The sequence below is a fragment of the Martes martes genome (genome assembly GCF_963455335.1).
Source record: "Martes martes genome assembly, chromosome: 2".
In the NCBI taxonomy this organism is placed as follows: Eukaryota; Metazoa; Chordata; class Mammalia; order Carnivora; family Mustelidae; genus Martes; species Martes martes.
Genome location: NC_137889.1, coordinates 45,519,752 through 45,538,799, shown reverse-complemented (window position 1 = coordinate 45,538,799; position 19,048 = coordinate 45,519,752). Strand labels below are relative to the sequence as shown.

General features: G+C 46.1%; 1 pseudogene across 1 annotated transcript; it reads right to left on the bottom strand.

Moving 5' to 3' along the window:
• Positions 1-18,680: 18,680 nt before the first annotated feature.
• LOC308338246 (large ribosomal subunit protein eL39-like) lies at positions 18,681-18,830 on the bottom strand (annotated as a pseudogene). The gene has a single exon. The product of its transcript is annotated as a large ribosomal subunit protein eL39-like (transcript).
• Between the last annotated feature and the right edge of the window lie 218 nt (positions 18,831-19,048).

Sequence of the window (19,048 nt, the reverse complement as noted above, 5' to 3'; positions counted from 1 at the left end):
CACGAAGGAAGAAGTTTATATTCAGAGATCCCTAGACACAGGAGGAAAGGCACACCATGCTGCGGGGGCGATGCAGGGAAACACCAGGCCCGGTTAGGAGGCAGAGGGAGTGAGAGGAAAATGTGTGAAAAAATGCGTGAGGCAGAGTGATCATGCCTAGGACTGGCTGGTTGGAATAATTTCAGCAGGCTCTGGGGCACGAGGGCCATCCCGTCATCTGGAGGCTGACCATGGGGTGAGGAGGACAGGAGATAGGGGTTGGAGTGGAGTGTGAGGGCCCAGTAAAGGAGGAGGTTGGGGCTGTGGACCCTGGACTTCTTGGTTCACTAGCCCTGGGAGGGACAGTCCCTCCATTGTCAGCAAGGCCGTAGGATTTCAGAGCATCTAATATAGAAATTGGAAACTATGGCTATGACTTCATCTCTTTGCAAAACCCTATAGAGATTCTGGCCATTCTGCTGTAAGAAGTTCAACAGAACAATTTCTCTGTTCTTGGGACTCTGGTTCAAACTTCAAGGCCCCCCCGGGAAGTCCTCCCTCTCCCCACTCCTGATGCCACTGAATGGAATCCTTTCCTCCTTCCTGCCTGCCTCTGGGCAGTACCCACTGTTCCACACTCTAGTTTGGGGTTCGTTGTCTTTCTGCTTGCCTTCTCCCCAGGAATCAGGAGATCTTTGCGGGTCCACCTCATTTCGTGTGCCCCGTGTTGCCTGCCACAAGCCCGGCCCATGCAAAAGGGTCTGTAAGTGTTGCTAGGGCACTGAATGAATGGGGACTGTGGGCCACGTCCCCAGCCACGAGGGGGTCATTTGCATCTCAGTGGAACTCTGGACAGTGTCTGCTGTCTTGGGATCCCTCTTGAGAAAACAGCAGGAGACACAATGTGTGGGGATCCAGCAGATACTTCTGGTCTCATTACTGACACCACAGGTGAGCATTTTGGTGAGTGCTCCCCGGCTGCCAATGGGCTGTGCCTGGAGAGGTTCTCATCCCGGTGTTCATGAGCTCACAAGGGTCCTTCAACCTCTGCGCGTTCATATAAAATATACGTGCTAACTTTCGCAAGGAGAGAAGATCCAGGTGTTAATCAGGTTTTGGAATTGCGCCAAGCTTGTAATAAGGTTACGAGCCAAAAAACGGACAGTCGCAGCCAAAACTGTCGTCCAGAGCTGGTGTCTGGAAGCCTATAGCTGCCCGTCTCCAGGTCAACTCTGTGCAGCACCTGTTTTCCCCAGGGGGGCCCTGCTCTAGGCCCTTCCTTCTCCCAGTATTGGTCCCCCTTGGCTCTTCTGCAGGGCAGCGTCTCCAGGCTCCAAGACTAATTGAAAGTGTGAGGTGGGAGTGATTTAAGGTGTTCCAGATTGTCCCCTCCTGGCTAGTCAGACTCTGATCTCATATCCCTGGTGACTGGGCTCGTGTATTGTTTCATGTGCCAAAGGACCAGTGCAGGTACCTTCTCTAGTGTTGCAGGAGTGGCCTGCTTCCCCATCTCCCTCCCACAACCCTGCCCAAGGCCGTCCAGGCCGGCAGGAGCCTGGGGGTTGTGGGGCAGCTTTGCAGATGTCAGTGTTTACAGCAACGATGAGAGCAACACCTACCATGACGTTGTTCTTATGACTGTCAGCAACAGGAACAACGGTAGAACATTAGCTTGCTCTGTGCCAGGTGCTTTCCTGTATCCCTTCTCTCATTTGACTCCTATAACAGCCCTAGGAGACAGGCGGTTTTCTTTTCCCCGTGCCCATTAACAGAGGGAAACTGAGGCACAGAGAAGTTCTGTTACTCACCCAGGGTCACACAGTTAATAAAGGCAGAGCTGGAATTTAGACCCAGGTGTGTCATGTGTGCAAGCTCACACCTGTGGCCCCTATAAGTGTTGCTGAGGGCCTAACTGTCCCCTCCCCCGCCCCTCCCCCCCCCCCCCCCAGTACTGGGAGCCTGCATTCCTCTGCCCTCTCTCCATGGCTCCCATCACATTCCGTCCTTCCACATAGAAGCATTCACGACACAGAGTTGCCTGTTTCTACAGAGTGAGCTCCATGAAGGAAGGGCCTGGGTCCCTCTCATTCTTCTCTATAATCCCAGAGCTTGTCACAGCTGACAGCCCTAATCGGTGAGATTAGTGGACCGTCACTGTGGTCTTGTCTGGTTCCGTCGTGAGATGTGGCCTTGGACCTTGCCCAGGCGTGATGGCCGGTACGCAGCTGATGGGGTGCCCTGGCGTGCTGGCTTCACACACTACCCTGACCTTGTGCCCTAGACGGGTCTTAAAGGGAAGGGAGGCAGTGATGACAGTGTTCAGTGAGTCTCCGGCAGCCCCTCTGCCTGCTTGTGGTGCTAGACCTCGATGGGAAGTGACATCTCATCTTGTGTCTTGACCTCTCCCTCTCTCCTTCCCTGGGGACTTGTGGCCTAGAAGCTGATTGGGAAGGACAGGCCTGGTTTTACTGGAACAAGTGTGTCAGTGGAAGGGCACAGGCAGCCCCTCCCCGCCAGGATGAGGGCCAGTCCGCACCAGCTGGGCCCATTCTGAAAAAAGGGCTGAGGCCAGCGGGCCATGGGTTGACTCACGGGGGCCTGCAGGGACCTCTCTTTTCGGGCCTGGGCTGTCTCTCCAGTCAACCAATTCTGAGGAAACTTTACCTGGTGGCCTTCTCTCTTTCTCCCCCTGAAGCCACGGGAGCTGGAGGCTCTGGGGTCCAAGCTGGACTGAACCCTGGATTCCAGGACCAGGAGACATGGACGCTCTTGTCCCAAGTATAAGCTTTTGGAACCAGTGGGAGCAACCTCCTCACTGTGGATTCCCATGTCTGAGCAAGGTGCTCCGTCTGGAGCCAGGTTCAGAAAGAGCTTTGTGAGCAGAGAAGTGGGGCGAGGGAGCACAGAGCCAGGCAGAGAAGTGTCAGAGAGGGTGCATGTGTGTGGAGAAGGTGAGCCCGGGGGACTTCCCGAGCTGAAGCAGAAGTGGCTGGGAGGGCTTTCAAACCACACGGCTAATCTGGATGTGCCTGAAGTGGTTTAAGGCATCAAAGTGGATGTCCGTGACAGAACCAGAATTGGTGTTCCCTTGAGTCCCTGGGGCATGACTCCTGTCCTTCAGAAAACCCACCCAGCATTTGTCAATGACCTTGGGTGCACACAGCTCCCCTCCAGGCATATGCCTGCACTCTTGCTGGAGAGACCATACGTATGGGTACAGAGCCACACCAGCAAACAGTGAGCCTGCCATCCAGAGCGCGGTGTCAGTGTGTGGGGGACAGAGCGCAGGAGGAGCTAGAGAAGGAGGGCTCCACACAGCTGGGGCGCTGGCGGAGGCTCACACAGAGGCTTCTGTGAACGGGGTGGGGCCGGGAAGCAAAGAGCCCCTAGACTGGATGCAATTGTGCCACATGGTGCTGGTGGCACCAAGACCGCCCTTCCAGCTCTAATCTGAACACGGCCTTGTTACCATCACAGTCGCTGGCACAGTGCCCACCGAGGTGAAGACTTCGGGTTTACTAGACGGGACAGTGGACAGGGACACAGGATGTTCTTTCTCCTTCCTCCCTTCCTTATGAGCCAAGCGCTGTTTACAACCGTGAACCCGAAAGACCGAATGGCTGCCCTCCTGGAGTTTACCTTCATCTCTGCCACCCATTCCAGCCTTCAGTTTTTCATCTGTCAAATGGGACTACTTCTGCCTCCAAAGCTTTTCAAGTCAGTGGAACTTGCAGTCACAAGCTGGGCTGGTTGTCGCCATGGAAGGAAAGCAGAGGACCTGTTCTTTCATGGGGACACCCTCCACCACCACCGCCGACACAGGAAAACAGGAGGGCGGCCCGGGATGCCTGCGATCCACACATCCCCTGGCCCTGCTTGGCTGCTCCCATCACACACATCCCTGCCTTCTGGTGTCCCGCACCCTCTCTCCCTTTGGCCATGGGCATGACAAGAAGGCTTGTGTTTGCCTGCATTTCTGGGAGTTCTTCATGGGTGATTTCCACTCCGGGGGCTCCAGTCCTCTGCAGGAGACTAAACACCGAAACAATTATTGTTTAATTTCAAGTGAAAGGAGCACCGAAGGAGACATGGTGTGACCTTTTCTGTGTATGTATCTATAGATAGAGATATATAGACATTGGAATTTATTTCCCCCGGGAGAGAAGTGCCACCGTGCTGCCAGCTGGGTTTGTGTTCGGAGCTGTGTTTGTGTACAGTGTTATGTGTAATTTATTTCCCCAGGGAAGATCGGCTAAGATGGCGCATCTTATTCCTAGTCGAGGTTGCTTTTCCTTTTTTTCTTAAATAAACCAATCCACCCCCTACCCTGAAAGAAAAACGCTCTCCTCCCGCCAGCTGCCTGATTTGACCAGTGTCTTATTTCACAATGCCTCTGCAGAGGGCTTGGACTCCAGTCTGCACATCCTCTGGGACCCCACACCAACCAGCCTTTTTCTGGTGTAGGGGCAGGGGGTGAGTGGCAGGGGACTCCAGAATGACTGGGGCCGAGGACACACACGGCTGGGCTGGCCCTGCCTTTTGTCATCATTCTGGAAGGCTCCGAGGGAGACTTCTGGGCCTTTCCTGCCCTCTCCAGGAGCTGACTTTGACCTGTTGGAAGGGATGTCCTCACGCTGCTTCTACCCGTCTCCCCAAGGCCCAGAGCTACCTAGGGAGGCAGCTCTCTAGACTCCCCAGTAAATAAAGAGGAGCCGCAGCTCTCTGCATTCCCTGTCCTCTGTGCCTGATGTCTGGGAGATTAGAAATATTTAGAAAGCATTATTTAATTAGTTAGCAAATGCAACGCTTACTTTAATTTTGTAAATTCAGTAGGCGCAAGTGCCCACCCACCTGTTCCGGTTGCCATAACAACTTTAAATTTCATTTGTGGTCTCTGCGGATGTTTCCCTTTGTTTGTGTGTCTATATGTGTCTTGTTTGTCTGGAGCGAGTGTGTGGTTTCTGTCCCCTTCTCTTTCCCTGAGCCCGGCTGGGGTGCTTCCCATTTCATCTCCTTCCGTGTGATGCCTCTTTTCCATCCTCCACGCCTTCAGGGTCTCTGTTGATCCCCTTCCCTCGATGTTGGGTTTAGGGCAGACTTCTCTTCTTGCATTGCTGGAACCCACGGGCCACAGTTCTCAAAGTTTCTCGCACGTACCGTAGGCATAGGGGAATCCATGGCTGCCTACGTGGTGTGATCTCAGGGATGCCAAGAAGGTCCCTCAAACTCAGAACAGCCGCCCAACCCTGTGTCATGGTGCCTGAAGTTTCCCAACTGCAGCTTTGTGACCCGGGTCCTTCCCTTAAAGGCATGGTGAGTGCTTTTCAAGGGAAGAGGGGTGAGGAGGCTCTGATGGCATCTGTTACTGGTTTTTGAGGATGAGCAAGAGACCACTGGGATATCGGTGTGGAATAGTTGCAGGAAGAGAGCATGGACAAGAGGGCATCTCTGAGGATGCGTTCTCCCCTATGCATGCTTTTGCCCAGGGAATTCACAGAACTGGACTCACACACCGTGTGGGCCTGGGTAAAGAGTGTTGGCCACCCCAGGCTTCCTGGGCCTCCTAAACAAGCTTGACCTGACACCTCAGTGATGCGGGAACCCCCCTGCTGAGGAGCAGGAAGACATGATTGCAGCGGGGTCTGGAATGCAACCTAAAGGGAGAGAAACCCAGAAGTTGCCTCCACCAGGGGCAGGAGACACTGTCCATGAGGAGCTTGGAACTTTAGCTAAACACGTGGAGTCCCCAGAGGAAGAGTCCAGCATAGAGATTGAAATTGGATTCACCTGGGAATGTTTTAGGTTGGGTTTCCCCAAAAGCAAACACTGAGCCAAAATTTATTTAAGAGGTGATCCCAGGAGTGGGGAAACGAGGCAGGGCAGGGAAGAAAGCCAATAAAGCGTTTATTGTTAGGCAGGGGACACCTGTGGGAAACTGGGACTCATTCCCACTGGACAGCTCTGGGGAATAGTACAAAGCATGCTGGAGAGTTATCCCACCTGAAGGGTGAGAAAATGGAGTATTAATCTCTCAACACTCCAGCACTGGCTGATGCTGCTTCTGGGTGCATTGATTCCCCAGCAGTCTGGCAGTCTGGAGGGAGAGCTGCAAGCACATTGGGATGCTGTCAGCATAGACTGGAGAGAAGTGCTTAGGGAACAGGGGCAGGGAACTGACTGCATCTGCTAGCGTCCACCCAGATCCCTCCTGTTTCAGTTTACTATTTCTTCACTGCTTCTTCCAAATGGTGACTGATCACAGTTTCTTGGAAGGGTGGGGCGGGAAGGCAATTAGAAGGTGGACAAATTGAAGTTTTTGCTGCTGCAGTTGGTATGGAGGCGGTCTCATTTTCATCATATTGCCCTTCTACCACTAGTTCTTACTTCTTCTCCTGCTCAGCTAGCGTGTCTGCTCTTCTTGCTTGCCTGGTGGGATAGACCAAGCTGTTATCCCTGAGAGGATGAACCCCTTCAACCCTGATAAGAAGGAGTCAGTTCTGTAGGGGCAATGGATAGCCTCCTACCCTAGCATCCGTGCACTGGGATGGTCAAGGGCAGGGGCTAGCCGATCTCAGAATCCTGTCCGTTTGGTTGTTCAATGCATCCTCTGTGATGGGCATTGAGAAAACTCTGTACACTTTGTCCGTATCTCCCAATCTTGAACTTTCCAGATCCCTGACCATAACTAGGTTTAAACCATTCGACTGCTCAGGAATGTGTGAATACCATAACTGCAGGCCCCCTCTCCTACCACATCAGGTTGATTAGTTGAAGTACTTGATGCTCTCTCCACTGGGAGGACTTCCCTTCACTGCTGCCTTTCAGGGCTACCTCTGTGTCAGGATGTTGGGCGATGATAGTCCATTTTTGGCTTTGGAGATAGCTTTTTAGAAAATATTCTTTATTTAAATTCAGTTTAGTTACACATACTGTATTATTAGTTCCAGGGGTAGAATTTAGTGATTCATCAGTTGCATGTAACACCCAGTGCTCATTACATCAAATGCCCTCCTTAATGTCCATCACCCAATTACTCTAACCCCCCTTCCCACCCTCAGCAACCCTTGGTTTGTTTCCTAGAGTTAAGCACCTTTTTTTTTTAAAGACTTTTTATTTATTTATTTGAGAGAGAGAGAGTGAGAGAGAGCATGAAAGCATGAGTAGGTATGGGAGCAGAGGGAGAGAGAGAAGCAGACTCCCCATTGAGCAGGGATCCTGACACAGGGCTCAATCCCAGGACCCTAAGTTCACGACCTGAGCCAAAGGCAGACACTTAACTCACTGAGCCACCCAGGCACCCCGAGTTAAGCCTCTCTTATGGTTTGCCTCCCTCTTTATTTTCATCATTTGTCTTTCTCTGACTTATTTTGCTTAGCAGAATACCCTCTAGTTCCAACCACATCATTGCAAAAGGCAAGATGTCATTCTTTTTGATGGCTGAGTATTATTCCATTGTATATATATATACATACCACATCTTCTTCATCCATTCATCTGTCGGTGAATACTCGGGATGCTTTGATTGACATCTGGGCTCTTACCATATTTTGGCTATTGTGGACATTGCTGCTATAAACATTGGGGTGCTGGTGCCCTTTTGAATCTCTATGTTTGTATCTTTTGGATAAATTGCTGGATCACAGAGTAGCTCTTTTTTTTTTTTAACTTTTTGAGGAACCTCCATACTGTTTTTCCAGAGTGGCTACACCGGTTTGCATTCCCACCAGCAGTATAAGAGGGCTCACCTTTGAAATACAAATCAAAACCACAGTGAGATACCACCTCACACCAGTCAGAATGGCTAAAATTAACAAGTCAAGGAATGATAGATGTTGGCAAGGATGTGGAGAAAGGGGAACCCTCCTACACGGTTAGTGGGAATGCAAGCTGGCGCAGCCACTCTGGAAAACAGCATGGAGGTTCCTCAAAAAGTTGAAAATAGAGCTACCCTATGACCCAGCAATCGCACTACTGAGTATTTACCCTAAAGATACAAATGTAGTGATCTGAAGGGGCATGTGCACCCAAATGTTTACAGCAGTAATGTCCACAATAGCCAAACTATGGAAAGAACCTATATGTCCATCAACAGATGAATGAATAAAGAAGATGTGGTATATATTCATTATATATATATATATATATATATATATATATATATATATATATATACCACATCTTCTATATCTATATCTATATCTATATCTATATCTATATCTATATCATCTATATCTATATCTATATCTATATCTATATCTATATATCAGCCATAAAAAAGCTCTGAAATCTTGCCATTTGCAATGATGTGGATAGAACTAGAGGGTATTATGTTAAGCGAAATAAGTCAATCAGAGAAAGACAATTATAATATGATCTCTCTGATATGAGGAATTGGAGAGGCAGGGGGTTGTGGTGGGTAGGGAGGGGAAAAATGAAACAAGATGGGATCGAGAGGGAGACAAACCATAAGTCTCCATAAGAGACTGTTAATCTCAGGAAACAAACTGAGGGTTGCTGTGGGGGTGGGGGGGAAAGGATAGGGTGGCTGGGGAATGGACATTGAGGAGGATGTGTGCTATGGTGCGTGCTGTGAATTGTGTAAGACCTGTACTCCTGGGGCAAATAATACATCATATGTTAATAAAAAAAAGGAGGGTTCCCCTTTCTCTGCACCCATGCCAACATCTGTTGTTTCCTGAGTTGCTAATTTCAGCCATTCTGACTGGTGTGAGGTGGTATCTCATTGTGATTTTGATTTGTATTTCCCTGATGACTAGTGATTTGGAGCATTTTTTTCATGTGTCTGATGGCCATTTGTATGTTTTCTTTCGAGAAATGTGTGTCTTCTGCCCATTTCTTGACTGGATTTTTTGTTTTTTGGATGTTGAGTTTGATAAGTTCTTTAGAGATTTTAGATACTAACCTTTTATCTGACAAGACATTTGGAAAATTCTTCTCCCATTCTATAGGTCGCTTTTTAGTTTTGTTGACTTGTTCCCTTGCTGTGCAAAAGCTTTTTATCTTGATGAAGTCTGAATAGTTCACTTTTACTTTTGTTTCCTTTGTCTTTGGAGATGTGTCTCCACATCTCCTGGAGATGGATTCCTGTCTCACATTTAGGTCTTTCATCCATTTTGAGTCTATTTTTGTGTATGATGTGTGAAAGTGGTCCAGTTTTATTCTTTTGCTTGTTGCTGTCCAGTTTTCCCAACACCATTTATTGAAGAGACTGTCTTTTTTTCCATGGAATAGTCTTTCCTGCTTTGTCAAAGATCAGTTGACCATAGAGTTGAGGGTACATTTCTGGACCCTCTATTCTGTTCCATTGATCTATGTGTCTATTTTCATGCCAGTACCATACTGTCTTGATGGTTACAACTTTGTAATAAAGCTTGAAGTCCAGAATTGTGATGCCACCAGCTTTGGTTTTCTTTTTCAACATCCCTTTGGCTATTTGGGGTCTTTTCTGGTTCCATGCAAATTTTAGGATTGTTGGTTCCAGCTCTGTGAAAAATGTCGGTGGTATTTTGATAGGGATTGCATTGAATGTGTAGATTACCCGGGCAACATAAACATTTTAACAATGTTTATCCTTCCAGTCCATGAGCATGGAGTGTTTTTACATCTCTTTGTGACTTCCTCAGTTTCTTTCATAAGTGTCCTGTAGTTTCTAGAGTATGGATCCTTTATGTCTTTGGTTAGGTTTATTCCAAAGTATCTTATGGTTTTTGGTGCAATTGTAAATGGGATCAATTATATGGAGATAACTTATCTATGAACCAGGCCCAGGGTCTTCCTTCTCTGTCAGCTGATGATGGGGAACTACCTACAACTGGGAGCTGAAGGAGACGGTGCAACAAAAGGGGGTGACAACTGTTTGTGCGCCCTGGACCTGCTTGGCCTGTTCCCTACTGTGCCATTTCTGTTAAGTAAATGATAGAATGCTTCAGTGTCCACATAACTTATGACTTGGTGTGTCTGAAAACACCCAGATCATGAGGGACAGCTCTGATATCACGGTTCCTTGATGTCCCACGGTTGGATGCTTAGTCCTGGAGCTAGGGCCTCATGGGAACCTTGAAGCTTCTTTTTTAATGTTGAGGAGGTTTTTACTGCAGAGAGCATGGCCTTGCTCTAGAATCTTCAGGTTTTGTTCTGTGACTCTCCTGCTTAAGCTTGTCAGAGACTCCAAACTACATTGTTATCAACCCTGGATATTGTTAACATCATGGAATCTGCCAGGCCTTATGGTGTCAAGTAAGAGTCTCTCTCTTAGAGGTAGATGATCAATGTCCAATAATTTCTCCTTCACTTTGGAGGAAATACCCCAATATGCCCCAGACCACTGAACCTTTAAAAAATTTATTGATGTGGCAGGCCTCTGGGTCTTCATAGGACTTATCTCCTACCTCTGGTGAACATGTCTTAGCAGGGCTTCTGATTATTTGCCATTTCCTTCTCATCAGACCTGCTAAGATTATTTATTTGTATAATGTGCCAGTCTGATGCTCTGTGGCATACTCAGAAAAATCAAGGTCCCTTTAAACTATATAGGAACAGAGAACAGAAAAGTTTCATTGATCTAGGGCAAGGCCATTAAAATTTAAGATATGCATTCCAAGTGAATGCAAATTTGTCCTGATCCTCCTTGAAGGGGATTGAAAAGAATGCATTCACTAGCTTGAGAACCACATACGAAGTGTCTGAGGCTGTGTGGATCTATTCTACTAAAGATACGTGGCAAAAAGTATTGCAAGTAAGGCTGCCACTCAGTTAAATTGATAGTAGTCCATTGTCATGTTCCATGATCACTCTGCTTTTGCTGAGGAATTAAATGGGAGACATGCTAGGACCACTGTTTGAAGTCTTTGAAGGTGACACTAGTTTCTAACATTCCATCTATGGTGCAGTATAGCTTCAGTTTTATTCTCTTGGTCTTGTGGTATGGATGTGTGTCTCTGTGTATGTGTGAATGTGTGGTGTGTTTGAGGGCATGTGTGGGCATGTGTGTATGTGGCAGGAGAAGACTTTCACTTAGGCTTTCCTACTGTAATGGCTCTACTACATAGGTTAGGGAGGCAGTGTGAGAATTCTGCCAACTGTGAGGTATAACCAGCTGGATTAGGCACTCAGGGGCCTGGGAAATGATCATAGAGGGAAGCATCAAACCTCTGGACTCACTATGAAATGGACATCATCCAAGAGTCCATTTACTACATGGCATCTCTATGCTCCCATTCAGTGTCCAGTATCAATATGCTCGGACCCTGGATCCAAAAACCTGTGTATTTTCTGGGTATTCTCTCTTGCCCAGTATATGGTTATCTGGTAAATGGCCAAAAGTTCTTTTAGGGAAGGAATGGAAGTATTGCTACCGTATATATTTTCTGTGGCATTTTCACAGTTTTTTGTCAAGGGGATCTGGCCTCTCTCCGCTGATGGTTTCTGGGTCCAAGAACTAGCTCAGGCCTGGAAACTGGATGGGGGATTGTAATTTTTTATTTTGACGGCTGACACCAACCTTCTGCTTACCCCCTCTTGATAATTTTTGATTATGTAAGTCAAGCAATACCTTTGTTGGCAGAGAGCATCTATCTCACCTCTGGAAACATCATGGATTATTAGTCATTGCAACAGATCCCAACAGGTCAAGGCTTCCATCTGGTCATCATTCCAGCCTTGTTGCCTACCACATAATTGCATTCACTTCGCTTTTGACTAAGCCTGGTTATTATGGAAACTTAGCTGCCTTGACCTTTGGGAGCCATGGCAGCATCTCCCACTATTTTCCCTGGCCTCAGACAATAACTACCCCCAAACTTCTGATCATAGTGGCCCAATATTTTATTGCTTTTAGTGAAGGGAATGTCCTCTGGGCTCTCCTGGGAAACATCATCAGTTAACGTGTTCTCTGGTCTGACATAGTGCATTCATTCCAACAAGAGTACCTCTCTGAGCCTTTTCTCTTTCTCAATACTCTGCCAAGGCAGTTCTGGCATTTCCACCTCATATACTATAGGCTATTATTGTTTCCAAGCTTCAAGAAGCCATGGCAACAGTGTGTTAGAACTGGCTTTAGATATCCTTGCCAGGGCACTGAATCCTGAGTCATGGGAAAGTGCTTTCCTATCAGTGATCTGTCCGCACCCAGCCTTATAGTCTACCGACCCACTCCTGCACCCTTAGGTCCCATCCTGAGGCATACTCTTTAAGTTCCCGTTGGGCTTGAAACAACTTTTTTTTTTTTTTTCTGAGTAGTGCATTTTATTCTGTAAGAAGCAACATAATTCCCTAGTCAAGTCGTCCTGAGAGTTGGTTTTAGATATCGGTCTGGAAACAATGAGGGGAGGTGTAGACCCCCTTTGAAGAGGATAAGAATCATTTTGCAAGCTATTGGTGATGGTGAGGTTTTGCATAGATCTAGACAAATGAAAACCCGTCTCCTTTGCATGGTGAGGCGATATTTCTGCCAGCCAGAGATTCAGGGAATCTGGGATTTCAAGGCTCTCAAGGGTGCCTAAATGTCCCTTTGGTGGGTCTTAGAGTTTCATTCATTTCTTACTGGGATTCTGCTGTTAGCATTGAAGTCTTCTTGGGGCTGTGAATCCAACCACCTTTGTAACTCTGCCACTTTTACAGTCAGATTTTGAGCCTGATTTTCAGCTCTGTCTGTTTCTCAGTCATAGGAAGTGAGGACCCCTGGAGGCTTTCTGGCTTTTAAGTTGACTATTGTTTGATCTGAGCCTATAATATTTTTCCTTTAGTGCTTTGGTTGCAGTTAACAACAGTTAACCACCTCCACCATAATTATCATTATTCCCATAGTTTTTAAAGATTTTATTTATTTATTTGACAGACAGAAATCACAAGTAGGCAGAGAGAGAGGAGGAAGCAGGCCCCCTACTGAGCAGAGATCCCAATGCGGGGCTCTATCCCAGGACCCTGGGATCATGACCTGAGCTGAAGGCAGAGGCTTTAACCCACTGAGCCACCCAGGCGCCCCCATTCCCATAGTTTTTGAGTCTAGCCCAGTACATCTCTGACTATCTATTAGTAAGGAATAGTTAAAAAGAATCTTTCACGGACTGATGAATTAGTAGAAAAATTAAATAGAAAAGACATACATGGTGTAAGAATAATTTTTAAAATCATTAAGTCCAACAGATATAAAATATCTCTGCCAAATGCTATAAATTTTCCATACGCTTCTTCTCAATTTCTGTACTTGTCAGAGGTGTCAAACTGTTCATGAACTAGGTCTGGCCCATGGACTGCACTTTGAATAGCACTGTGCTAGACCTATTGTATAAGTCATTGCCTTCCCTTCTGTCTGTATCTCACCTCAGTTCATCTCACCACAAGTAGAGTTTTAGCAATTGTGATGCTAGAGCATGCTAGGGTTGTCACCTTTCCACTTACCAATAGCAATGGGGGTCCTCATTATCATTTGGTTGGCATGTGATCTATTTCAGAACCTCGTGCTGAAGGTTTGCTTCGTACCTCCATTCCAGTATTAAATGTCTTTAGTTGGGTCCCCTCATAGGCATTACCTGAACGAAAGGTATGAACGCATATAGTTTATTTGGGAGTCGATCATAGGAAGCACTGGTAGAGGAATGCGGAATTTTAGAAAGTGTGTCTCAACTGTGCAAGTTACTAGTATGGGAACCTGGGCTCAATTCTACACTTAGAAACAGATTAGGGCATTCCTCAGAGTTACCTTATCCAAGAATTTTTGGCTGATGGCTTCTCATGGGCACATTGATGCAGCATTTCCAGACTGCCTTGGGGATTTGCAGATCAAAAGAAAGCTTTCAGGCAGAGAGGCGTATGTGCTTGCTGCAAGATGCCACCAAAATAAGAATTTGGGCAGGACTTTGACAGCACCTGTTTACAGAGAGGTACCAGAAAGTCCATTCATGCAGAAGCATGAGGTCATCCCCCAGTATATGTCAGGATGAGGTGGAGATTAGAAATGGAGCCAGCCCACACTGGTCATTGGGAAGCTGCAAGCAGAGTACAGAAAAGAGCAGGGTGTGATTAAAAAAATGTGTTGTAATTCAGGTCTGTCAGTGACCAAAAATTTTTGTACAAGGGGCAGAGGTCTCATTACTCATGATGTGTGTATGGGAGCGTCCTGTCGTTTGTTACAGACTCAGACTGGGCAGGGCTATTCACCTGGTGAAGAATGAGGTTGGGAAGAGATGTACAGACCTTTTTGTGAGTGAACCTAATCTAGTGATTTTTCAACTCTTTTTCTACGGGCTTCCCAGGTCTGGGACCAACCAAGGGCAGGCTGTGAGGCTTCCACTCCTTCAACCACAGTAGCTTTTTGTTTACTGACTTCTGGATCAGACAACATTTCTGCTTCTAGAAGACTGCTTGAAAACCACTGCTTGAATCAGTCTGTGGAGTTTGATTTATCTACTTTTGGGTGAATCCATTTGCCAAGTCAGAAGTTCAGGTCATGGGGCACTGATGACCTGTTCTGGAGTCCCTGGGGAATTAGGGAATGTCGCTGGGTCTCTTTGAGAGTAACAGTGTCATTTTAAACTTTGTTTCCTCCATCCTCTTTCTAAACCCACAGCAGGCAGGGATGCTCAGCACTAGGCATCCTGCATCTCCCACATAACATTCATCTGCATCAGAAAACAACCCTGCTGGGAATCCTGGATGAAGGTATCAATCCATTTCCAAGTCAGAGGGACTTCAGGGCACTCTTTTGTTTGCCTCCGCCCCACCCAACTCCAGGCTCTGCCCTGCCCCGCGCTGTCCTTTCACAAGGAGGATATGGTTGGACCTGGCAGACTCAGGGTTTTTTCTCAGGGCCTCTGCTCCCTAGCACCTTGGAGAGGGACACACGGTGCCATTTCCGAGACTATTTCTCTCAGGGGGACAATTTAGTCTTTGCTCTGTGCATGTCAGCAGAGCTCTTAAATTTCGAGGACAGTTGGATGAAATTGGATGTAGCCAATTTGCATCTTCAAATCGATTTTGTACACATGGGCGTGTGCACTCACATCTCTAGGGACAAGGGGGGAATGATGTTTGACAGCTCATGGACAATGAGATGACAGTTTGCTCTGCTTGCCTTTGAGCATGGCTGAGGTACTCTTGTGCCTCAGTTTCCTTTTATGGAAATGGAGGATGGACTGGGTGATATCTGAGATGTCTTTTAGCTTCAGTGCTCTATGTTTTTATATTTGTGAGGAAAGAGGGTGGTAAGAAAACCAATGGTCAGTCAGCACTGACTGACTGACAATGGTCAGTACTTCAGCACTGTGTCGCTGAAGTACTGCACAAATGGGGAGAGTAAAACTGCTTTGCACAGTCTTGGCCTCAAGCCAGGTTCAGTGTTTGGATGTCATCATGACGAGCAGGTTGGGGGGTGTAGAAGGTAGGGGACAGCCTTCTTGTACCCAGCGTAACCTCTGCAGGCTTGGTGTCACGGGGGTTTCTGTGTGTGATACGGCAGGTCATCGCATCCCTCTGAGATTTAGTTGCTGTAGAGCGAGGCTAAAAATAGCCCCTCCCAGGGTAGTTGAGGAAAATAACCAAGAGGCTCCTGGGGTATCACAGCACTCATCAATTTGAGGTTCCTTCCTGGCCCAGGATCTGGAGTGGTAGATTTGGGTAAAAGCCTGCCACAGCTAGATTCTTCTCACCTCTTCATCTTTCTCTCCTACAGCTCCCACAGCTCAAGGACTTTTTCTGCAATTGTCCCCCTCCCTGCCCCATCTCTTGCATCATTAATTTTTACCTCTGTATTTTCTGCTAGTATTCCCATCAGAATACAAACATGCTATACTAATATCTTCAATCTTAAAGAAAAAAACCTCCCTTGACCGCCATGTACTTCTTCAGCTACTCTTCAACTTCTCTGCCTGCTTTGACAGCGAAACTTGCTGATAACTTGCTGTTTCCACCTCCTCACCTCTGACTCTCCCATGAGCCTATTCCAATCAAGTCTTCACTCCTACCATCTCCCTGAAATAGCTCCTGCCAAGGTGGTCTACTGCTAAACTTAGTGGTCAATGCAGAGTCCTCCTGTTGGCCTGTTAGCAGAATTCCTCACAGGTAATCATGGTGTTTCTTGATACACTTTCCTTCCTTGGTTCACAATATGAGTCTTTGCTGGTTTTTCCTCTCCTTTCTGATCTCTCACTACTACCTCCTACGTGCCCACTGCTCATTTCTCCCACCTGTTCTCTAGTTCTTTCTCAGATTTATATCCCACATCCAGCTCTGTCCTCCCTGCCCTGATCACAGTCCTATCTAGACAGCCTGCTCAATATTGCCACTTGATTGTGTACAGGCACCTTAAACTTAACATACCCTAAGCTGAACACATCTTTGAAACTGGCAACTTGGACTTCCTTATTTTAGTAATAGGCAAATTAATTTTTCCAGATGTTCAGATCAAATGCCTTAGAATCAATCATCTTTGAATTCTCTCTTCCTCTATGTCTGACCTGTCACCAGAATGAGGCATCCCTATCTTTGAAATAATCCTGCCTCCAATCCCTTCTCCTGACCTTCACCACAAACTTCCTGCAGCAAGGTCATCATGATCTCTTACCTAACTAGTGCAATAGTCCACCCACTCATCTCTTTGTTTCCATTCTTCCTCCTTACAATTGAGAATGATAGTCATGGTTCTGAATGATAATTTTGAAGCATGTCAGATGATGTCACAACTCAGTGCCAAACAATCCAGTACACTCCCACCTCTCTCAGTGTAAGCTCTACATGATCCGGGCCTCCTGATTTCCGACCTCATCTTTGCCCTTTGCTCACTGTTCCAGCCACATTGCACGCTGATGTGCTGAGCAGAGGCTTGCCCAGAGCCTTTGTACCTGCTCTTCCCTCTGCTTGGAGTGCCCTTCTCCCCAGAAAGTCATATTGCTTATCCCCTTAGTTCATTCAGGTCTTGCCACAAATGGCACCTCCACAGAGAGCCTTCCATGCACATCCTATTTAAAATACACCTTTGTCATTCTCCCCCAAATCTTCTTTTTATTTAAAAAATGCAATAGCTTTATTGAGGTATAATTGGCCCACAATAAGTCACACATATTAAAGTGCACCATTTTGGTAAGTTTTGACATATGTATTTATCAGTGAAACCATCAGCACAATCAAGATGACTTATCTTTCCATTACTCCCAAATGTCTACTTGTGCTGCTTTGTAATCTGTTCCTGCTTCTCCCCCTCATATAACCAGTTACTGATCTGCTTTCTGTCCCTATAGATTAGTTTGCATTTTCTAGAATTTAATACAAATGGGATAATATGGTATATATTCTTCTTTTGCCTGGCGTCTCTCATTCGGCATAATTATTTTGAGATTCATCCATGTTTTAGTGAGTATCCATAGTTTATTCCCTTTTATTGTTGAGTAGTATTCCATTGTGTACTGATCCATTCACCATTGCTGCATGGGGTATTCTAGCTTTCGGCTATTACAGATAAAGGTATTGTGAATATTCATGTACAAGTCTTTGGGTGAACGTATATGCTTTCCTTTCTCTTGGATAAATACCTTGGAAAGTGATGACTGGGTTATAATAGATACAAGAGATATCTATCTATCTATCTATCTATAGATATAAAGGTATATATAAAGATAAAAGATATATAAAAGGTATATGTTTAACTTTCAAGCAACTGTTTAACTGCTTTCTGAAAAGGCTGTTACATTGTACAGGACGACCAGGCATGTGTGTGAGTTTTAGTTTCCCCACATCGTCACCACCACTTTTAGCAATTCTAAAAGGTATGTATTATTATTTCATTGCAGTTGCAATTTGAGTATCCCTAGTTATTAATTATATGTAGCATTTTTTTCACGTACTTATTTGCTAGCCATATACCTTATTTGGTGAAGTGTCTGTTCAAAGCTTTTACCCATTGTATTAGTATTCTGTGGCAAAGCAAACTATCACATACTTAGTGGCTTAAAATAGTACATCATTTCCGTGGGTAAGTACTCTGGGCACAGTTTTGCTGAGGCCTCTGTTCAGGGTCTCCCCAGGCTGCAAACATGGTGTCCTTCTGGTTGATTTCTCATCTGGTGGCTTGACTAGGGAAGAACCCACATCCTGGCTTATCACGTTGTTGGCAGGGCTCATTTCCTTGCAGCTGTATGACCAGGGCCCCGGATTATTACTAGCTATCTCATCTGGAATCTACTCTTGCTCCAGAGGCTGCCTGCAGGTCCTTGCCATGTGGCTCTCTCAGGTCCGCCAAGATAGAGTCTTGTGTAACATAAGGTAATCATGGGAGTAACATTCCATCACCTTTGCCATAATCTACTGGTTAAAAGCAAGTCATGGGTTCTACTTGCACTCAGGGGAAGTTGATTATACAAGGATACGACTTATTAGGGATCACCCTAGGGTGGGCTCGTAGGTTTATTATTTTATTTGTTTGTCTATCTTTTATTATTATTATTATTTATTTTCTCTCTTTTATTATTTAATTTGAGAGTTCTTTATGTTTCCTAGATGCAATTTTTTTTAAAGGTCTCACGTATTTATTACTGAACTAAATAACTGGTGCGGAAGCATAGCAACAGAAAAATCATTTCCTGATGAAACATGTCTATTGTTCAGGTAGTAGTGATGTTTATAGACTGATAGGATATGAGCACATGACCTTCATGTAGCATAAATACAGGTGTCATCTCATGTGTGATCCCTTATAGACCCAACTTAGTTCTTCTCCAATGCCTTCTCTTGGAGTTGCACCTGATTTTATTACCAGTTTTCATCGGAATCCCTAGGGAATGGGATGATTCTGTTTTTGTTTCTTGGCCAGGAATCTCTTAGATGCTGAAAGTCATGTGAGAAAACGTGGCAAGGAACAGTCAGCTGCACACACCATGATGGCAGATAAAAAGAGAGAGCTGGACGCAGGTCTTTGAATGAAATACATAATTGTCTTCCAGTCTGTGACATGTCATTTCATTCTCTTACTAATGTCTTTCAAAGTTCAGAAATGTTGAATGTTGATGAGGTCCAGTTTTTCACTGCGTTCCTTTATGGCTCATGCTTTTGGTGTTGGAGC